The sequence below is a fragment of the Macrobrachium rosenbergii genome, chromosome 14 (genome assembly GCF_040412425.1).
Source record: "Macrobrachium rosenbergii isolate ZJJX-2024 chromosome 14, ASM4041242v1, whole genome shotgun sequence".
Lineage (NCBI taxonomy): Eukaryota > Metazoa > Arthropoda > Malacostraca > Decapoda > Palaemonidae > Macrobrachium > Macrobrachium rosenbergii.
The window spans coordinates 55,292,271-55,317,270 of record NC_089754.1 but is presented as its reverse complement, the minus strand read 5'-3'; the positions used below and the strand labels follow the sequence as shown (position 1 = coordinate 55,317,270).

The 25,000-nt window shown below is 37.9% G+C and overlaps 1 protein-coding gene across 3 annotated transcripts in view; it reads right to left on the bottom strand.

Annotated features, from left to right (window-relative positions):
* The window catches only part of LOC136846179 (EF-hand calcium-binding domain-containing protein 14), a 331,698-nt gene that overhangs the window by 164,023 nt on the left and 142,675 nt on the right, over positions 1–25,000 (bottom strand). The gene's annotated exons all lie outside the window — the stretch shown is intronic.

Sequence of the window (25,000 nt, the reverse complement as noted above, 5' to 3'; positions counted from 1 at the left end):
CTCTTAAACACACGACGTTTCTCGTTGTACCCAATAATCTCTCAATGACATTCGTTTGTCTTCCGCCGAATACCGTTTCCCGAATAATGAGAAATCAAAATAAAGAAAGAAAACTGATTTTCCCGAAGAATGACAAATCAAAACACAGAACGAAAACTTTTAACTAAAACTGGTCAATATTTCAAACCTCAGCACTCATCATCTCGCGATTTTAATATTTGTTCAAAATGACTGTTTACAATGCTAGAAGAAATTAAATACTTGTACAAAATTATTGTTTACAATGTTAGGAGAATTTAATATTTGTACAAAATTATTGTTTACAATGCTGGAATAAACTAATATTTGTACAAAATTATTGTTTACAATGCTGGAAGAAACTAATATTTGTACAAAATTACTGTTTACAAAGCTTGAAGAAATCAAGAAACAGCAACAGTGATTTAAACAATCCTTAGCAATAACTGGCCTCTGCGTTTATTACCCCGCACTTTTCAAGGCCAACGTGCACTAGCATTTCGCCAATGCGCAGCTGAGTCACAACACACTGCGCACCAACACACAAACACACACACACACACACACATACCGCGCAGCAGCCCCAACAGATCAAGAGTAAATCCCGCGAGATTCGGCAGACGCCAGACAGGACCACGAATGCCGGCCAACTTCAGAAGGCGTTGTTTGTGTTTTGACCGAGAACATGAATCGGCATCGCAGAGAGAGTCAATGGGCTTGTGCTTATCCTGACAACTTTCCTGGCACTCCAAAGGCTTAACCGAGTGAGTTAGGAAGAGGGAAGAAGGTGTAAAATAAAATTAAAGATGATTCCTTCACACAAAATTAAAGAATGTAGAGTTTAGGCCAAAGGCCCGGCGGTGGGATCTGTGAGGTCAATTCAGCGCTGAAACGGAAACTGACAGTAAAAGGTCTGAAAGGTGTAACAGGAGGAAAACCTCACAGCAGTTTCACTGTGAATCAATTGTTAGGGGAGGGTTCAGGAAAGTATAAGATGGAAGAAAGAGAATATGAACGGAGGTATATAAAAGGAAATGAAAGGGGTCGCAGCTAGGGGCCGAAGGGACGCTGCAAAGAACCTTCAGTAATGCCTACAGTGCACCGCATGAGGAGCACTGACCGCACTAAAATTAAATTTCAACATTTACGCAGCCAAATGACAAAGGAAGCAAGTAACAAAAATGGTTAGAGAGATCACTATAAGTACATAATCAAAACAAGGCTAAAAAAAAATTACAAAATAAAGAATGGAACCAAAAGACTACGCCCATCAAATTCCACTCTTTCACAAACCTCTATGACAAACCGTCTCAATAATATATAATTTTCCCCCCCTTTTCCTGGCTGCTATTTCTGTTGTCCAGAACATAATGAACGCCAAGTATCGTCACAAGCTATTCTTTTTTAATGACAAAAGCCTTTAAAGTAAAAATATAAAAAAAAAAGTATGACGCCCAAAAAACGCGACCAGAAGAGACGCGGCTGCTTTTAACGTAATGACCATCTGAGGCCCGGAGGCCTCGTCACACAACCTATTAAAAAAAAAATCCAGAGCAACAGGCACAAAATAGACACGACAGCAATATATATATATTCGCCTTCGTGGGGAAAAATCAGTGAATGGATGACAATTTTGAAAAAAGAAAAAGTATTCGGTATTCTTAATTGATAACAACTTTAATTAGAAACGGCCCGGGGGCCTCTATATTTCATGAGTTTCGGCTGTTCGTGTAATGAGTGACGTCAACTGGTTCGCCCCGCCTTCACCTTCGTCTGATTTATCTTCCTCGCCGGAAAGTTGAATTGAACTGAATAAGGAATTTAGGCCAAAGGCCAAGCACTGGGACCTATGAGGTCATTCAGCGCTGAAACGGAAACTGACAGTAGAAGTTTGAAAGGTGTAACAGGAGGAAAACCTCAAAGCAGTTGAACTATGAATCGACTGTTAGGAGACGGTGGAAATTTAGATGGAAGAAAGAGAATATGAAAGGAGGTGCGGTAAAAGGAACGAAAGGGGTTGCAGCTAGGGGCCTAAAGAGGAAGGCACGCTGCGAAGAACCTTCAGTAACGCCTACAGTGCACCGCATGAGGTGCACTGACAGCACAACCACTTTACGGGACGACCTTTTATATATACAACATATACAAACACCCACACAAAAATACAAACACACACATACATATGTATCTATGTATATATATATATGTATATGTATGTATGTATGTATGTATACGCATAAAAATTGTGGGCTGCACAGGGCGAAGCAACTCTGTACAATACAAAACAGAGAAACAACAAAATGAAAATGACATCACGACAAACGACGGATCGGTCTGCTGTCTCACAAATCGTGGGCCCAAAGAGAAACAACAAACAGCCCCAAATTTGAAAGGAAGCAAGGCCGCCGCGTGAGCCCCTATAACCCAGCCAGTGTTGTTGTGCCTGAGCCACGAGATATCCCGGATGCCACAACAACGAGCGAGGGTCAAACAACACTGACCGCGGGACAACTACGTATTATCCTGCTAGTAGATTATCTCACTTGCTCAGGATAATCACTAACGCAGTTACAGAGAGAGAGAGAGAGAGAGAGAGAGAGAGAGAGAGAGAGAGAGAGAGAGAGAGAGAGAATGTTACTTTTCAATCATGGATTTATCAATAATAATGCAAGATGAATTTGATTTAATTTGAATGAATGAATTATTGGATGAATAAATAAATAAACCACCCCATAATTCACTGCCCATTTATCCTTCAAACACATACAAACACACACACATACAAACACACACACACACACATATATATACATATATATATAGATATACAAATATATACACACACACTTATATATCGTTATCCAAGCAGAGTTTACTCGGTCCACAGAAGAACAAGGCACCAATCACACACACATTCCCCAGCTGCACAAAACAGTATGGGATACCAGCCTTGCCACGACCCCCGCGTTTGACAAAGGAAAGCTCCGTGTTTCCTGTGACCAAAAAACTATAAGCGTCTTCTTCTGACATTACCAGGTAACTCGAAATGTCATCTGACAAGTCCCAGTGTTATCTGGTAACTTGTAAAGTAATTCTTCCCTCTCAAAATCTTTGATACAATTAAGGGGGAAAAATGTAAAATATCAAATGTTACTAAGATACACACTAAACAATATAAACTATATCTCTGCACGATTACATTAGCAATGTAATAATCTTAATTCCTAGATATGGCCTTGATGTGCAAAACAGATTAATAAAAAATTAAAATTCCACGTAGAAAGCGAATTAACAGATAAAGAAACACCAAAAAATAAAATCTAGAAAAGCCATTTCACCCAACCGAAAACAAATTTCAGAACCATAATCATCTGTATCTCCACATCCCGGCGACATCCTCTGCCCCAATTTGACACTCGCTTACTCAATTCCGCTACCAAGAAGAAGAAGGGAAAGAAGAAGAGGAGGAGGAGGAGGAGGAGGAGGAGGAGGAGGAGGAGGAGGAGGAGTTCGAACGAGATAAGAGCTGATTTCCTCTCATTTTTCCAGAGACAAGGAAAGCGAATGTCTTTCCATCTTCCAATTTCGACGGAGATTGCCGGGAGAGACTTCAATAAGATGGATCTCGGAGACAGTGGCCACGGCATTTACAACGCCAGTGATGCCTGCGCAATCAATCAATCTATCAACAGGATGGCCAGTGTCATTACCCGAAACATGCTGCTTCATTATAAAATACAATGAATAGACTACATCAAATGGCCGCATTACTAGTAGATAATACTTGTAAAAAAAAGAAAGATATGCTATTTTAAAACAGAGGCCATACTCTGACAGAGAAAGGTATCATAAACTGCCTAAAAAAGGTCGCATAAAAAGATTGCATGCACTGACCTAACATGTCTCAACCCTTTCAGCAGTCAACCTTCAAGAAATTGAGCGAAAAGTTAAAAAAAATCATATTCATATGATTAATTGAAAATTCGAAAAAATCAGGTAAATTTCGTATTACAAACTTTTAAGTGATTTAATGAAAGGCCTTCATTGAAATAAGGTCCCAATAACTTTAAACACTGTATTAGGAAGATTTTACGTGATTTCATGAGAGGCTTCATCAAAATAAGATCCCAGTAACATTAAACGCTTTGTTTTATGAAGCTTTTTACCAAGACGTTCACTGGAAGATGCTTCCATTGAAATCTCTATTAACTCATCCGATAAATGATGCATCTAAACACACACACACACACACACACACGCACAAACACACACCCACCCAAAAAAGAACCGACAAATACCTTCCTGTCTGTGTTAATAACTCTAATCAGATCAAAGTTTTTAATGAGCAAGTTACACACCAACACCCGAGGGGGGGGGGAGGAAATCGCAAAAGCACCTCTTTCACGACGCCAAAAAATCCGCTGCCAGGTTTTTAATCTCGCTGATTACGATGACTCAATGGCCTGGAAGAACGATTCCACTAAGCAAGACATCGACAACGAAGCACCTTTTCACCAAACCAAATCCTCTGCTGGAGAATTTTCCGCGCTAATTACGGATTAAAAGTCGAGAAGTGAGAGTTCCCTTCCGTGGGAAACTTCCGTAAAATTCGGTTCGTTAGACGAAAAGGGGGGTGTAGAGAGAGAGAGAGAGAGAGAGAGAGAGAGAGAGAGAGAGAGAGAGAGAGAGAGAGAGAGAGAGAGAGAGAGAGTCTTCATCAAACACCGAAGGCCCTTTGCTTCATCAAGCTTATGGGTGCATTCCGAAGGAAACAAAGATTTCTCGCGAGTTTTTCGAGTAAATATTGAGATGGATTCTGCCGGTGTATATGTGTATATATATATATATATATATATATATATATATATATATATATATATATATATATATATATATATATATATATATATATATATATATATATATATATATATATATATATATATAAATATATATATATATATAGACAGTTGCAGTTCATTACATACTTATCTGAAAATAAAATAACGTAAAACTCATGAATCTCATTCACAATGCATTTAATTCCTGGCAGAACAGTACACAGCAGATCTACTGGAATGGACTGGAATAAAGAATTTAGGCCAAAGGCCAAGCACTGGGACCTATGAGGTCATTCAGCGCTGAAAGGGAAATTGAGACTAGAAAAGCTTGAAAGGTGCAACAGGAGGAAAACCTCGCAGCCGCACTATGAAACAAGTGTTAGGAGAGGGTGGATAGCAAGATGGAAGAGAGAATATGAATGGAGGTACAGTAAAAGGAATGAAAGGGGTTGCAGCAAAGAACCTGAAGTATGCCTACAGCGCACTATTATCAACAACTAAAACAACACACACACACTTTCACACGGAGAGAGGAGGAAAGCTCTCTCTCTCTCTCTCTCTCTCTCTCTCTCTCTCTCTCTCTCTCTCTCTTTCACAAATACGATCCTTGATGAAGGATCAACACAAACTTCGTCCCCGCGCCATTGTTACGTGTGAACAAACACAGTATTTGGGGCATAAATACCAAGAGAGACGCGAATCAACATCACTTTAGGAAACAACATCATTCTACAGAACCAATGTGCATAGCTTGCAGACGCTGCAATAATTTCTCTGACAATTAATAGGACATTAACCGGAAAGAAACTGCGACTGGTTTTGAGAGAGAGAGAGAGAGAGAGAGAGAGAGAGAGAGAGAGAGAGAGAGAGAGAGAGAGAGAGAGAGAAGTAAGCCCTCTCCTTCTCCTCTCTCCGTCCCATTATCTCTTTCCCTTCTGCCAGTTCAACAGTTACTAATAGTCAGTTCGCGTCACAGTTCATGACAGGACCGGGGAGCATATCCCCGAGACGTAACCGAGTACCAGGACCTTCCCCTGAAAAAGGCGGGACGCCGTATCTTAAAAACTAACCATAGGATTTTCTTGAAAATAATCTCGTTATGTTTCCCACACCCAAATTACACTCTTTCCAACCAAATCTAACCTAAACCCAACCTGACCTAATCTAGGGGCATGGCAAAATAACAATACTAGCATACATCTCAGGAATTCGTAACCGGGGAATGATTGTTTACAACTACAATCGCCTGTTTGTCTGAAAGAAATCGATAATTGTGACCGAATTTTCGCCCTGAATGAAGGGCTACCGATATTCAAGCGTAATCGTTCTTTTCTAACATACGCCGAATATCCACCGCTTAGTTCCATTTCAGAGTGTGCACATTTTAAATATATAATAATAATAATAATCACAATACCAAAAAATAACCATGATGCTGCTTAACATCTACAACTGACCAATTCGTAAGTATGACCCAATTTTACTAAATAAAAAATAAAAAAAGAAAGAAAATAAAAGCATCGTAGCTGCACTGGGGATATTTTCAATGAAAACTTCTCTTCACGTATAACAACGCAATCCCCGGAGATTACTACGACCCGGAGTGGATCCGCGTCCAAGAAGCGCCGGTGACGTTTACCAAGTCTTAGAAATAACGGCCTGGAGGCGGATATGACGGCTTTTATATACGGTGACGTCAAACAGCAAGCTGAAAGAGCGGTGGCATGGTAAGAGAGGAGTGAAAGAGAGGCAATAACAGGGGAGTGAAAGAGAGGCAATAACAGAGGAGTGAAAGAGAGGCAATAACAGAGGCGGAAAGAGAGGCAATAACAGAGGAGTGAAAGAGAGGCAATAACAGGGGAGTGAAAGAGAGGCAATAACAGGGGAGTGAAAGAGAGGCAATAACAGAGGAGTGAAGAGAGGCAATAACAGAGGAGTGAAAGAGAGGCAATAACAGAGGAGTGAAAGAGAGGCAATAACAGAGGCGTGAAAGAGAGGCAATAATAGAGTCGTGAAAGAGAGGCAATAACAGAAGTGTGAAAGAGAGGCAATAAGAGAGAAGTGAAAGAGGCAATAACAGAGAAGTGAAAGAGGCAATAACAGAGGGAAAAGAGAGGCAATAACAGAGGCGTGAAAGAGAGGCAATAAAAGAGGTGTGAAAGAGAGGCAATAAAAGAGGTGTGAAAGAGAGGCAATGACAGAGGAGTGAAAGAGAGGCTATAACAGAAGTGTGAAAGAGAGGCAATAAAAGAGGTGTGAAAGAGAGGCAATAACAGAGGCGTGAAAGAGAGGCAATGAGAGAGAAGTGAAAGAGAGGCAATAACAGAGGCGTGAAAGAGAGGCAATAAGAGAGAAGTGAGAGGCAATAACAGAGAAGTGAAAGAGAGGCAATAACAGAGGAGTGAAAGAGAGGCAATAACAGAGGCGTGAAAGAGAGGCAATAAAAGAGGTGTGAAAGAGAGGCAATAACAGAGGAGTGAAAGAGAGGCTATAACAGAAGTGTGAAAGAGAGGCAATAAAAGAGGTGTGAAAGAGAGGCAATAACAGAGGCGTGAAAGAGAGGCAATAAGAGAGAAGTGAAAGAGAGGCAATATCAAGATTACAACCCTATTCCCATCCAAGACGAATAGGTTGAGCAACGATATAATAATAATAATAATAATAATAATAATAATAATAATAATAATAATAATAATAATAACTGGTGGGTGCTTTGACCAGGCAATTCGCAGTTTGAGGGCATATGCCAACATATACTACTTCTTCTACTACTAATGTTACTGGTACTTGTGCCAAATAACAATCCTGCGCCTCATCCACCTCTCTTCACCAACATCACAATCCTCTCTGACCCTGGTGTGTGTTTGTGTGTTTGTTTATAGAAAAAATACTACAGTTTTAATGATAACTATTTTACATTTCTCCAGAACAGAGCTACTGGTGCCACTGCAAATTGAATTGAACCTATGAGGTCAATCAGCGCTGAAACGGAAACCAAACTGAATTCAATATACAATTTAGGTCAAAGGCCAAGCACTGGGACCTATGAGGTCACTCAGCGCTGAAACGGAAACAAACTGACAATATAAATTTAGGTCAAAGGACCTAGGGTCATTCAGCGCTGAAACGGCAACTGACAGTAAAAGGTTTGACAGGCGTAACAGAAGGAAAACCTCAAAGCAGTTGCCCTATGAATCAACCGTTGGGAGCGAGTGGAAAGGAAGATGGAAGAAAGAATGAACGGAGGTACAGTAAAAGGAATGAAAAGGGGTTGCAGCAACTAAGGAGTCGAAGGGTCGCTGCAAAGAACCTTAAGCAATGCCTACAGTGCACCGCACGAGACGCACGGACGGGGCTAAAGCACTGCAAGATTTTATACGACACTGAAACTGGAGAAGAATTCACACCAAAGAACGGAGAATAAATCTTGTGAAGGACAGAAGGGGAAAAAATGAATTCCCAAAACGACTGTCTCCTTCCGCAGTCAGGGAGAATTTTCTTATGAGCACTGTGGGAATTCAGGAATGGAAATGAGACTCACTTTTTCCACGATGATTCAGAAGGGAAGAGGAGACATTCTTCTTGGCATATAGTGAACCAGCCAGTTGGAACCAGCGTCCTATCGAGAATATAAGAATGTATGAATATTTTTTATATATACATACACATGTATATATGTGTGTATATATATATATATATATATATATATATATATATATATATATATATATATATATATAGAGAGAGAGAGAGAGAGAGAGAGAGAGAGAGAGAGAGAGAGAGAGAGAGAGAGAGAGAGAGAATGGATGGAAACAGAATCTGATTACTGAAGAATTTCATAGAACATGATACGACAAAAAAAATTCATGGCACACATAAATGCCTGGTTTAAAAAAAAAAACAAAGCAACATAGAAAGCCTACACGAAAAATAAAAATAAATAACAAAAACATAAAAATATGATAACCAAAATAATCAAACTATTAAAAAAAACCTGCAACGTGATTTATAAAAAAGAACACCTCAAAAAAAAACATTACAAAAAAAAATAAAAAAAATCGAAAAAGCATAAAAACCAGTAATGAGCGATTCCCTGACAGGAGGCACAGGCCGAGTGAAATGGAAGCTTGCTTGGAAAGCACACGGGCAAATCATTCATTCGTTAATCCAGTTAAGGAGCCTAATTAGGTTTTCCCGGACTCGTGCGCTTCACAAATTACAACAATGCGCACCAAAACCTAAACTCGGTTTGCCCTGACTCTTGCTCCCAACAGCTTTGTGCTACTTTGCTTTTCACTGTGGATAAACGAGGAACAAGGAAAAAATGCGCCGAAGTTTCTTCGGCGCAGTCGAGTTTTCTGTACAGCGTATAATCAAGGCCACCGAAAATAGATCTGTCTTTCGGTGGTCTCGGTATAATGCTGTATGAGCCGCGGACCATAAAAATATAAACATTATAACATATATATACACACATATATATATATACATCCATAAGTATATCTTACTTTAATCAGACCACTCAGCTGGTTAACAGCTCTCCTAGGGCTGGCCCGAAGGATTAGATTTTTTTACATGGCTAAGAACCAACTGGTTACCTAGCACCGGGACCTACAGCTTATTGTGGAATCCGAACCACATTATAACGAGAAATGATTTCTATCGCCAATGAAAAATTCCTCCAATTCTTCATTGGCGGTGGTCTGATTTCTATCGCCAAAGAAAAATTCCTCAATTCTTCATTGGCCGCTCGGAGAGTCGAACGCTAACATACGAGAAATGATTTCTGGCGCTCGGAGAGTCGAGCGCTGGGCCAACATACGAGAAATGATTTCTATCGCCAAAGAAAAATTCCTCCAATTCTTCATTGGCCGCTCGAGAGTCGAACGCTGGGCCAACATAAAAATGATTTCTATCGCCAAAGAAAAATTCCTCCAATTCTTCATTGGCCGCTCGGAGAGTCGAACGCTGGGCCAACATATAAATGATTTCTATCGCCAAAGAAAATTCCTCCAACATCTTCATATATCGAACAACATACACATTCCTCCATTCATTGGCCGCTAGAGTCGAACATCCAACATACGAGAAATGATTTCTATCGCCAAAGAAAATCTTAATTCTTCATTGGCCGCTTCGAACGCTGGGCCAACATACGAGAAATGATTTCTACCACTCAATTCTTCATTGGTTAACGAACGCTGGGCCAACATCGAAAATGATTTCTCGCCAAAGAAAAATTCCTCTTCATTGGCCGCCGGAGAGTCAACGCTGGATTACATACGAGATTTTAAAATTCCTCCAATTCTTCATTGGCTAAGAACCAACTGAAAATTTTCTATCGCCAAAGAAAAAATTCCTCCAATTCTTCATTGGCCGCTCGCACGCTGGGACCTTTCATCGCCAAAGAAAAATTCCTCCAATTCTTCATTGGCCGCTCGGAGAGTCGAACGCTGGGCCAACATACGAGAAATGATTTCTATCGCCAAAGAAAATTCCTCCAATCTTCATTGGCCGCTCGGAGAGTCGAACCTGGGCCAACATACGAGAAATATAAAGAAAAATTCGAGTCGAAAACATACGAGAAATGATTTCTATCGCCAAAGAAAAATTCCTCCAATTCTTCATTGGCCGCTCGGAGAGTCGAACGCTGGGCCAACATACGAGAAATGATTTCTATCGCCAAAGAAAAATTCCTCCAATTCTTCATTGGCCGCTCGGAGAGTCGCACGCTGGGCCCACAGCGTGCTAGCCGAAAGCTCTACCCACCCCTCCAATGAAGAACTTATATACATCCATACATATATACATATATATATACACAAATATATATATATATATATATATATATATATATATATATATATATATATACATACAAATATATATATAACTATACAAATACATATATAACTATATGTGTGTGTGTGTGTAAATATGAAATATATATATATATATATATATATATATATATATATATATATATATATATATATATATATATATATATATATATATATATATATATATATATATATACATATACACAAATACATATATACATATATATATATATATATATATATATATATATATATATATACATATATACAAATATATACAAATACATATATAACTATATGTGTGTGTGTGTATGTGTAAGTGAAAGCTTTATCCATGCGCTCACTCAGAATATAAATACTAGTGTAATCTTCCGTGAATGGACCTAATGAAGCGCCCTCACTCTTCCTTTTCAAAACCCCGCTTGTATTTTCGTTGCTTCCTCTTCTCCGTCTTCTTGCATATGGAAGAAGCACAATAAACGAAATCTCCTATTCGCTTCTCCTTTTCATTTAGTCAACAAACACTCCGCTTTTTCCCAGGTTCTCCGTTCGCAAACGGATGAAGGAAAGAGACGAAGAATGGAAAGAGAAGAAGAGAAGAGAGAGATCGGGGAAGAAGCTAAGCGGAAGGAAGAAGAGAAAAGGATTAGCGGAACCACAATTAAAGCGAAAGGAAGAAGTATAAAACAATAAAGAAGGGAAGAAAGATAAATTAACGGGACGGTAACAATTGAGGATTACCGCAGGAGGAGATGAAGAGTAAACCTGAATAAAAATAGAAGGGTGATAAAAGCACAGACGAAAGGAACGGATTAAAATAGCATGACAACAAGCAGAATTAAGTACTGAACAGATAAAAAAAAAACAATCGGATAAAAGTGAAGAGAAAGAGAAGAGGGGGAAAATAAAAGTAGCATCTCCGATAATGGCCGACCGGGGCCCGCCGCCCCCCCTCCCACAATCCAACAAGAAAGGGGGAGAGGAAAGAAGCTGCCGGCACGCCGTTTAAATTTACAATTCAGATGAGATGAAAACAATCACGACAACGCCAAGTGCCATGAAAAAAAAAAAGGAATGAGAAGAAATAAAAGGTCAAATAAAATACCCGACTAGAGACATCCGTTCCGCTGTTTTTACTTTTGTTTTGCGTAAGATCATTTTCGCAGATTGTTTCGTGCAAATACGGTACGCACATGTTGTCACTTTAACTCATCAGATTTTTTAGTTTTCCGTAAGAGAAAGCTATTGTGCCGGCTTTGTCTGTCCGTCCTCAGATCTTAAAAACTACTGAGGCTAGAGGGCTGCAAATGGGTATGTTGATCATCCACCCTCCAATCATCAAACATACCAAATTGCAGCCCTCTAGCCTCAGTAGTTTTTCATTTTATTTAAGCTTAAAGTTAGCCATAATCGTGCTTCTGGCAACGATATATGATAGGTCACCACCGGGCCGTGGTTAAAGTTTCATGGGCCGCGGCTCATACAGCATTATACCGAAACCACCGGAAGATAGATCTATTTTCGGTGGCCTTGATTATACAACGTACAGAAAACTCGATTGCGCCGAAGAAACTCCAGCGCATTTTTTACTTGTTTTTTTTTAATTATAGTTTATGTAGGTTTTTCTTTACAGAAAACTAACAATTAACAAAATGAAAAGAATTACTCCCATAAAAAAAACGTCAAAGATAGCGAGAGAGAGAGATGTCACCTACAAACAACACACAGGTACCAGGGGCCATTTACAACAATCAGGGGTCCCACAGAAGCCAAGGGTTCCGTGGTAACTCGCAGACAGCTATGCCGGAGCTACCAAACATCGCTGAGACTACAGACGTGGCATGACAACCATCCCCGCAGTGTCTAACCAAGTATGCGCAATAACAGACTCAATAGTGCCCACAGACGATGTCTTACGTACATACTGTACATACACACACGCGTACACTATATATATATATATATATATATATATATATATATATATACATATGTGTGTATTTATGTACAGTATATATATATATATACATATATATATATATATATATATATAAATATATATATATATATATATTTATTTATATATAAATTTACCCCTAAAGTAATTATGTCAAAACAACGGATTTTATTTATGATGGCTGGGTGGATAAGCTGATTGTCACCCATGTATCAACCTAAAAACGATTAAATTCGAATCGTTGTCAGGTTATGCATGTATATTTTGACATTCAAATACAACAAGACCAATGAAATACTGGAAAGAGAGAGAGAGAGAGAGAGAGAGAGAGAGAGAGAGAGAGAGAATGTCTAGCCATAATCCTATTAAAAGATATATAGGGCAGCAAGAATGCGTTATTTTTATTTCGTTTCCTTTGACAAAAATTTTTAAAAAACGACTGAATAGCACACTCCCCCTTCACGTCCACAAACAAATTTTCTTTACGAATTCTAATACATTTTCAGCAGAAATGTGTCGACAGACACAAAATAATGAATAGAGTGACTAACTATTTTGTTTATTTTTCTTCCAACTGAAACATACTAAATAAATGACACACAAATAATTCGTGGTAGGATAGCACACAGCGGAAATATTCGTCACTTAGATGCAAGTCTGTTTACACCTTCAGATTACAGTGCTTGTACAACAGTTACATACCAAACAAACGACATACTGTACACTTAGATATAAGTCTGTTCACACCTTCTGATTACGGTACTTTTAACGTGATATCACGGCTAGAAGTTAGGGTGCTTGAGAAACGAAAAAAACTCTTGAGAAATGCAAAAGTCTAAAGACAGATGAGCATCTTATCTGAAGCTATGAGTTAGACACTAGCAGACGACACTGAAAATATTCTTTCTGTGTTTCCCATTACCTTTTGTTACTTCTTGCTAATCAACACCATAATATTCTTTGGAAGCTTGAATTTCAAGTCAATGGCCCCTTTCAATGGGCTCGTTCCGTACGAATAGGGTTCATCTTCTGGATAATAATAATACACTAAACGACTTTCAGAGTTGCGACTTGTTGAGAGCCAGAGAAATGGAGGAACTGGGAAGATTTTCTATGACGAATCGGGGAGATTTTCTTAGACGAATTGGGAAGATCTTCTACGACAGATTTGGAAAGTTTTCTAAGATGAACTGGGAAGATTTTCTACGAAGAATTGGGAAGATTTTCTAAGACGAACTGGGAAGATTTCTACGACGAACTGGGAAGATTTTCTAAGACGAACTGGGAAGATTTTCCATGACGAACTGGGAAGATTTTCTAAGACGAACTGGGAAGATTTCTACGATGAACTGGGAAGATCTACGACGAATTGAGAAGATTTTCCATGACGAACTGGGAAGATTTTTTAAGACGAACCGGGAAGATTTTCTAACGAATCGAGATTTTCTTAGACGAATTGGGAAGATTTTCCACGACAGAACTGAAAGATTTTCCAAGATGAACTGAACTTTTCTATGACGGATTGGGAAGATTTTCTAAGACGAATTGGGAAGATTTCGGAAGACTTTCTAAGACGACAAATTTTCCATGACGAACTGATTTTCTAAGACGAACTGGGAAGATTTCTACGATGAACAAATTTGAATTGAAGATTTTCCATGACGAACTGGGAAGATTTTTTAAGACGAACCGGGAAGATTTTCTAAGACGAATTGGGAAGATTTTTTCCACGACGAACTGAGAAGATTTTCCACGACGAACTGGGAAGATTTTCTACGACGAATTCGTCGGAAGACTTTCTACGACAAATTTGGAAGATTTTCTAAGACGAACTGGGAAGATTTATAAGCCCGAACTGGGAAGATTTCTAAGACGAACTGGGAAGATTTATAAGCCCGAACTGGGAAGATTTCGACGAACTGAAGACGTTCAAAGATAAAGAACGTATGACGCTTGCAAGAAAGAGGAACTGGTTCAAGATAACAGACAAGAGAAAGAGAGGTTCAGAGAGAGAGAGAGAGAGAGAGAGAGAGAGAGAGAGAGAGAGAGAGAGAGGCTGGAGATTCTAGTGGAATGACCTGAGACGACCTCGTCTCTTCTCTGCCACTAAGTGGCATTCACTCTGAGACAGGTTATTGGCGGTGTCCCTCGGGAGTCGACCGGGCTTTGCGCTTCCAATAGCGAAGGAATCAAATGCAATTCCGTTCATAAGATAGTGTGTTTTCCCATAATGGGACAGGCAATTTCATTCAGTTGGGCAGTTTTATTTATGTCAATTTTTGTTTAATATTCCTTAGGTCAAATAGCACTATTCTCTTTTGAATTAACGATGAATTACACAAGGAAATCCAATAATAATAATAATAATAATAATAATAATAATAATAATAATAATAATAATAATAATTACAGACTGGTATCAGAAAAATTCAAAAAAATCAATCAAAAGTCTAAATACTACTTATTTTTTCCTAACATTTCATCCCTCCAGTTATATATATATATATATATATATATATATATATATATATATATATATATATATATATATATATATATATATATATATATAATATATATATATATATATATATATATATATATATATATATATATATATAAATTATATATGTGTACTGTAGAAATTGCAAACCTGATCGGAATATTTTTTTTTAACCAGTTCCAAATCTAGTCTGGTACTTCTGTGTATAAACAATATAAATCTATATATATGTGTGTGTGTTTGTGTATTTGCGTAAAGAGAGAGAGAGAGAGAGAGAGAGAGAGAGAGAGAGAGAGAGAGAGAGAGAGAGAGAGAGAGAGAGAGAGGATTTATTCAATTTAGCATCAAAGTGACGTTCACTTCCTTTCCTCTTTCGTCACCAAATCTTATTTTTTTTTTTTTTTTTTGAGTAATAACAACTTCTACGTATTCAGGCACTCGGGAGACATTGTTTGCGTTACACACCGATGAACGCAATCAACTTTCAAGGCTCCTCGAGGAGAAGAATGAGAACCGATAATCCCGCCATTATGTAAACAACCAATACCGTCGCTGAAAAGAAAGAGGGCCTCTGGGAAATGTCTTGTTTTATTTTCAATGACGAAGATGCGACCACCGATCTGAAACGCTTTAAAATTCGTGGGGTTCTCCGTTCGTGTGTACACACAAATAAAGAAGTCTTAAGCCTCAAAAAACTTTCTATGAGAAATACTTGTGATTGTAACCATCAGAATATTGTAAACACAATGATAAAATCCCAAGTAAGGCTTCCTTTACTTCAATTAATGTCACTTGACAAATATATAAAATTAAATTGGATCTGCCTTCAGATTTTCAACTAGATCAATCTTCCAAGAAATGTCATCGAAATCCACTACAAAAGAATCGGGAATCTACCTCCTGATTTGCACCTAGATCCGGATATGTCTGACAATCTAATTAAAACTTTCTGGACCAATAGCTCATTCTATAATATAGTTTCCTATAAAGGTGAATAAACATTGATTTTGACAATGCAAAACATGTTAATTGCCGGCCGAATGTATAACGTCATTTTATGCTCAAATAATATTTTTCACGTCACTTTTAGTCAAATCTGCAAGAGGGCTTCAGCCATGACAGATGAATTTGTACGCTTATTCGTCAGGGCTCATGACATCACGCCAATGAATCTTCCTTGCCTATTAGTTAACTCTTCCATAAAAGTCGCTTGCATTCAATGCAAATGAAAATCTTGCATCAGCGACCAGTTATGGATCAATCTCAAAATAAAAATCTTGCATCTGCAACCAGTTATGGATCAATCTCAAAATATAAATCTTGCACCTGCAACCAGTTACGGATCAATCTCAAAATATAAATCTTGCACCCGCAACCAGTTGTGGATCAATCTCAAAGCTTAATCAACTCTTCATTAGCTGACAGCCCTCTAATTCGCAAAATTTTTAACTCAAAACTACTCATTAAAAAAAGTCATGTGCGAATCAGCTTAATCGAGATGGTTCAAAAGGATTGATCGAGGGGAAGCTCGTACCTTTCTAGCTATGTTGCATATTTACTTTCACCATCTTTTTCACTATACTTTCACTATGTTTTCACTGTACTTTCACCTTCTTTTCGCTATACTATACTTTCACCATCTTTTCACTATACTTTCGCCATCTTTTTCACTATACTTTCATTATGCTTTCCACTATACTTTCACCATATTTTTCACTGTACTTTCACTATGTTTTTCACTATACTTTCACCAAATTTTTCGCTATACTTTCCCAATCTTTTCCACTATACTTTCACCAAATTTTTCAGTATATTTTCACAATCTTTTCCACTATACTTCCACCATATTTTCCACTATACTTTCACTATATTTTAACTATGTCCTTCACTATACTTTCACCATCTTTTTTACTATAATGTCACCATCTTTTTCACTATACTTTCACCCTCTTTTTCACTATACTTTCACCATATTTTCACTATGGTTTTCACTATACTTTCACCATATTTTTAACTACAGGTTCAACATTTTTCACTATATTTTCATTATGTTCTTCACTAAACTTTCACATCTTTTCCACTATATTTTCACCACCTTTTTCACTAAATTTTCACCATCTTTTCACTATATTTTCACTATGGTTTTTCACTATACTGTCACTGTTTTTCACTATACTTCACCGTCTTTTCCACTATACTTTCACCATCTTTTTCAACATATTTACACTATTTTTTTCACTGTACTTCCACTATGTTTTTCACTAAACTTTCACCATCTTTTCCACTAAATTATCACCATCTTTTTCACGATATTTTCACTGTTTTTTCACTACACTTTCACCATCTTTTATAGCAACTGCAGTTTACGATAATGGTCCAAAAATCCACAGCTTCCTGTCTTCATGAACCACTGCTCTCCACGTTTCGCAAGCCCTTAACGACGTTATGTTCAGATTTTGCTCCCACGGGGGAGCGCAAAAAATGACAGGAATGTTCCCAGGGAATTGATTTACATTCCATTTGCTGTTAATTAAGGTGTAATGTCCGGGAATTTTATTCGTACCCTCGTCGGCAACCTCCGATCTTTTGTTCCTTTTTGCTTCGTCCTTTTCATTCGGCCGCTTGATCGAAGGTTTTTGCGACCGCAGGAACTGGAGCTTGACTGAGCGACTGAGTGACAGTGTTCGGCGGATTTTGATTTTGATTTCGGTTTCCCCCCCAAAGAAAATCATTTCATCAAATTTTTTTTACCCCTTGCTTTTAGTTTTCTGGAAAAGAGGACTATTGTGACGGCTTTGTCTGTCCGTCCGCACTTTTTTCTGTCCGCAATTTTTTTTTTTTTTGTCCGGCCACAGATCTTAAAAACTACCGAGGCTAGAGGGCTGCGAATTGGTATGTTGATCATCCACCCTCCAATCATCAAACATATCAAATTGCAATCCTGTAGCCTCAGTAATTTTATGGCACCGCCATAGGTACCAACAACACAAGCCACCACCGGACAGTGGCTGAGTTTGAAGGGCCGCGGCTGTAGAGAAAACTCGATTGCGCCGAAGAAACGTTCGGCGTATTCTTTACTTGTTTTTTTCTGAACGATTAAAATATATTTTTTTTTACTTCAAAACAGTTTATGTATATATATGTGTATATATATGTATATATATATGTGTATATATATATATATATATATATATATATATATATATATATATATATATATATATATATATATATATATCAACAAATATTCATTGTATATGAAAATACTGAAAGGTAAAAGACAATAAATCTGGGTGTATATTTATTGTCTTTTACCGTCCAATACACCCTTATTTATTGTCTTTTATCTTCCAGTTATTTTCATATACACCCTTATTTATTGTCTTTTATCTTCCAGGATTTTCATATACACCCTGATTTGTTGTCTTTTATCTTCCAGTATTTTCATATACACCCTGATTTATCGTCTATCTCTATCTACCTCAGATTCAATAACTTGTCATTACGACCACTTAATCTCCACTCGGTAAATTCAGTATTGCACATATCAGGAAAACCATTAATTCAAATTCACCAAGAAATATATTATGAATGGCAATAAAAACTCTTTAACAAAATTGTTTTGCAACGATAACAAACATTAAAACATTATTGGACATAAAACCGCGCATTTACGTCTAATCCTCATCAAAGGACTCCAATACAATGGCAAAAGAATTCCCGAGAGGTTTTGGTGTATCATTTGCTTAATTATCGTGTTTGGCAGGATTTTCCTTTTTTTTTACAAGACTTTTTTTTATTTTGGCTTTATTTGGCTTTATTTTTTTTATCCGACATCGTTTCAGGCTTATCGAGCGTCGCATAATGAGGACAGGATTAGACTCTTTCCACGGACAACACCGAACAGTTTGTGACTGTCCCTGACAATGGCGTCTGAAAATAGATGAGACAGAGGTTGGCTAGATGAAGTGTTGGCGTAACATTTCAATGGTCGCCGGTTCAAGGCCTAAGGAGTACAGCAGGTTATTTATAACAACTTGCTTTTAAGGGGATATTTTTGCTATTAAGTTTATATATATATATATATATATATATATATATATATATATATATATATAAAATATATATATGTGTCTATACATTATATATATAATATATATGTAACGTGATGAATATATAAATGAAGGCTAGGCCTTTCGACTTGCTGTCCTTTACTTAGCAGACGCAGGCTCAAGTAAAGGACATTAAGTCGAAAGGCCTGGCACCACCCCGTTGTTTCACTTTCCTTCGTGGTACTGCCCTTTATATATATATATATATATATATATATATATATATATAAATATATATATATATATATATATATATATATATATATATATATATATATATATATATATATATATACCCACTAGCTGCCTAAGAAACAGGAGATCAGCGCCTGCCCCATGAGCCTACAGAGGCCAAGGAGGACTAACTTTTAACTAATATATATATATATATATATATATATATATATATATATATATATATATATATATATATATATATATATATAAATATTATATATGAGAGAGAGAGAGAGAGAGAGAGAGAGAGAGAGAGACTCTCTCTAGCAGTTGATGTTCGTCATTTCAATCCAATTCTCACTGTTCAATGTCCTGAGACAAGAGGGCCAACTTCCAAACGTGTGTCACACACGAAGTCGTCCCAGCCTCCTCCTCCTCCTCCTCCTCCTCCTCCTCCTCCTCCTCCTCCTCCTCCTCCTCCTCCTCCTCCTCCAGAGGTGCTTAATCGTAAGCGCTGTCCATTAGGCTTCGATGGCCTTTACATGGCCTTCACAGCAGGGGAGGACTGTTGCCCCTACGACAAGCCATACATTTTGGGAGTACCTGAGTGAATTTAGCAGAAGTTTCTAAGGCTGGAAACCTGATTGAAAGTCAGTGTAAATATATATTTTTATATATTATATTTAAATATGTATATACATATATTTTTGGTAAGCAAAGGACGACAGATAGTCGAAAGGCCTCGCAGCACTCCAGTGTTTCCCTTTTTTTCGTGGATTTTATCTTTATTTATATATGTATTCAGCACGTCCCATATTTCCGTGATTCAGTTATACATACATGTGTGTGTATATGTGTGTGTGTGTGTGTGTGTGTGTGTATATATATATATATATATATATATATATATATATATATATATATATATATATATATATATATATATATATATATATATATTTATAAACATATATATATATATATATATATATATATATATATATATATATATATATATATCTTCTTCTTTCTTCTTTTTCTTTTAACGTATTCCCATTTTTGTATGGGGTACATGCCTGGACTTTTTGATTTGTTTGTGACCTGTGGTCTCGATCGGCTGCCCTGCCTGACATCGCTTAGACCCCGGTACGTATATCATGCCCTTTCTCCCAGCAGCGAGAAGTTATGGCGAGAGTTCGAGACGTGTGAGATAACAGTAGTGGCTTTGTTTTGTGTTTTTAGTCTGTAACATCCATTTGCTTTTTAAAAACCTATCCGTTGATTACATACCCGGGATTATTAAAGTGTCATCAGCCGGCTTGCGGGATTGAACCCGCGCCATGACCTCAAGCTGCTGCTGTAACTGAGCCATCAGGTTTATATATATATATATATATATATATATATATATATATATATATATATATATATATATATATATATATATATATTTATAAACATATATATGTATGTATGTATGTACATGTGTGTGTTTGAGTGTGTGTATGTACGTATGTATGTGAGGAATAACAGCATAGTGTTTCCCCATACAATTTATTATCACAATGCAAGCTGCGTCAGCACTATTTCTGTGGTTACACATTTCCCTTTCTCAATTCTCTCACTACTTCACGAGACGACCAGGCGACGAAAGGTCTACACAGTACTCCGCATAATGACAAGTTTGCGCAAGAAGCAGCAGGAAAACCTGCAATAAAAAAAAATGCACGCCACACGGCTTTCACGAAGGCAATGCAAGCACTAAAAGAAGGAATTACCCAGTAATTACACTTTGTGACCTTTATGAAATAGTGTCGTTTATCATATAAAGCCGCCCTAACCTTTTATCGCCACGAATAACGAGGAATAACGCAGCCCATTACGGAGAGAAGGGATATATACGACTAACGTTTAGCAGGTGACTAAAAGTCTTGACCTAGCTGTTGGTAACACTACCGTTCCTTTGCAAGGACGCTTATCACATTATTTAAAATCAATGAGCCAACTTTCAACACTTAACAGAATTGAATTGAAATGAATATAGAATTTTAGGCCAAAGGCCAAGCACTGGGACCTATGAGGTCATTCAGCGCTGAAACAGAAATTGAGAGTAGGTAGGTTTGACAGGTGTAACAGGAGGAAAACCTCAAAGCAGTTGTACTATGAATCACCTGTTAGGAGAGGGTGGAAAGTAAGATGGAAGAAAGAGAATACGAAAGGAGGTACAGTAAAAGGAATGAAAGGGGTTCCAGCTAGGGGCCTAAGGAAGGCACACTGCTAAGAACCTGAAGTAATGCCTACACTGCACCGCATGAGGTGCAATGACGGCACTACCAAGAGACAATAATTTAACAATGAAACAGCTTGAACGTCTAATAAAGTCTTATACGCATGCGCCGTGCGTGTGAGAGTATTGCGACACAACAAATAATAAAACTGCACAATGGCGTACTTAATATAAAAGCGTAACACCCCAATCTTTTTAAATTAAAAAAAAAAACGAGATGAAACTGACAATTACCGTCCTTTTAATTCGCGGCGCGTGTTCATTACCGACACAATTTTCCTCCCAATTTTACCATTGCAAATATAATCATCATTAAATTAACAAAGCAACGCCCAAATGCAGGAGGGATGCTTTATCTAAAATTAACTGGCTTAAATACACCACACTCCCCGGCCTCGTAAAAAAGGCTGATGTTATTCTTTTACGCTACTGCCGTCCATATTATTGTTATTTTCATCACCATTGTAATTCTTTTCTGCATTATCCACCTCTTTCTTGCATGCACTCATGGCGTGCTTGCTGGAAATTAAGGGCTTTCATTCCCACCTATTCAGCAGTTTTATTATTTCATAATCTCCTCCCCCCTCCAAATTACACATTCTTTTCACCAAACTGTCGTCTAACACTCTCTTCACATGACCATGCCATCTAAAAAATATAATGATCCATCTTTTCACTTGCGCCGACATTTTGACCAGTCCTGGGTATTTTAACATTTGTCACCCTTTAAATTCCTCTGTGAGAACAATTTCTCTCAACATCTTCACCTTGTTTTTTTTTTTTTTTTTAATTTACATTCAAACCCACACTTCACTTCCATGAAGGAAAGTTGGCTCAACAATCACTTCATATATTCCTTAATCGGCTTTCACAGCACACACCACGTCTTGCCAATCTGTGGCACTTCACGCAACTACTTTCCTAGATTCTATTATGGCTCATTTTCTCTCACTGCCTTCATCAGATATATTTACCTCTAAATAACTGTGCGAATCAGCTGCTTCAGTAGTAATTCATTGTTCCTCTCTGGTTTCCAATTACCCTTAATATCTTATTCTTCCTCACAATTCTCTGAACTTCCTCCTCTTTAAAACACTTCCAGCCTATTTCCGACCCCAAGGAAGAATCGCAGCATCATGCAAAATGCCCCAGAAGAACTTCTGCGGTTCCTTTGCACTATCCCCAATTCTGTACTATGTACTCCAATTCTGCACTCCCATTCATTGCCCGTTTTATTCCGCAACTTTCCCTTTACATCTCGCCCGAATTGTGGGCGAGAGTCTCTGCAAAAAACATTAAAAGTCTCGGCTCCCATTGCAAAAATTGGTTTTCGAACACGGGAAGAGATGTAACTAAGTTTAAAAGGACCAGACCCGTGGTTTTCGGGGCTTATTTTTATGCAATATTATGCAGTTCACGTTTAGGGTCCTCCTGTATTCATGGGTTCATTGCTTTAAGTCGAAAAATCATCAATATTCAACCCTGCCCTGTAAATCGACGACCTTGCAAGCAATAGTACACGGTAAGTGGTTCGTCGTGAAAAGTTGCGCCTGTGGTCAAATTTGCAACTGATTAAGTGCAGCCATCTTGGAGGAGTTGATAGAACGAACTTTCAAAAATATACATCGGACTGAGCCGCGGCGAATGAATCTTTAACCACGACCCGGTGGTGGCCTGTCCTATAGCGTTGCCAGGGGTATGATTTAATCTTTAATAAAATAAAATCTACTGAGGCTAGAGGGCTGCAATTTGGTATGTTTGATGACTGGAGGGAGGATGATCAACATACCAATTTGCAGCCCTCTAGCCCCAGCAGTTTTTAAGATCTAAGGACGGACAGAAAAAGTGCGGACGAACAGACAAAGCCGGCACAATAGTTTTCTCTTACAGAAAACTAAAAAGCACCCAATAAATATGATCATGTCTAAAAATATTCATAAAAGAATGATACATAATCTTCAAACACAAACATGTACAAAAACCCAACTATGCTAATTATACAGATATGAAACAGGTATCCACTCTTCAAGAATAAATATGGTCCAGAACCACACTTCTTTTAAACGCAAGTTTTATACCCGTCCCCTTCATGAATCTGGGCATAATAAGACTTCGTAATTATGGAAAATTAATTATTCGCATATGTGCGCATTAGGTGGTGTTGCACAAACACCGACAAAAGGCAAACTTTAAACAAACAAACAAAAAACAAACTTTCCTAAAGGATGTGTAGGCGAGATAGCAGGGGCAGCTAATATAAAAGGTCGTGCACAAGAAATAGGAGTCATAGAGCTTATGGGAGAGGGGGAACGCTACAAAAACCACTGGAGAGAGAGAGAGAGAGAGAGAGAGAGAGAGAGAGAGAGAGAGAGAGAGAGAGAGAGAGAGAGAGGGGGTGGGAGGGGGATTTAGAAGGGAAACCAACTTCGAACACAGATGCTACACCAATTTAAACTCATTGCTCGTGCTTTTGCAGTTTAAAATTGAACACTTTTCACCCCACACACTGATGGCTGTATATACTTCACGAAATAAATTCGTGGAGAGAGAGAGAGAGAGAGAGAGAGAGAGAGAGAGAGAGAGAGAGAGAGAGAGAGAGAGAGAGAGAGAGACATCTTTTAAATATATAAGGGGTTGGAATAGGAAGCGTTTGTATTAATCGCATTTTATTTTCCAAATAGATGGAAATGCCTTTTGCATCCCCTTGTTCGTTGGCCGTTCCCCTTCGGAGAGAGTAATGGGCGGCTAATAATCGGTGGGACCCATTTTGCGAAATAAGCAAATTGCTCAATTCGACAGAGTACTAATGAACAAACTTTTAATTCCATTTGCTGGAACATCATCCTCACATATTAGTTGGGGTCATTAAAATTCCCTAATCAACTTTTCAACGGGGTGAGAGTTCAGGAACGACCAGATGCATATTCGACCTCAAATTGCATTCAGTTGCTTGTTAGTGATTCGTTCCTCTTTTCAAGAAGAAGAAGAAGAAGAAGAAGAAGAAGAAGAAGAAGAAGAAGAAGAAGGAGAAGAAGAAGAAGAAGAAGAAGAATTGATTGACTGATTTATGGTCATTAAAACTGGCGTCGCTAAGAAGAAGAACGTACTTCTTTTCAAGAAGAAGAAATATCATTAAGTGTACAATGAGGAACGCATTAACGACTCTCAGATATTTCAGGAAAAATTAAACAAATAAAAACACCAACAAACTAATACGTCCTTGTAACACCCACCAGGCCACCACTTCCCGGAATCCTCACTT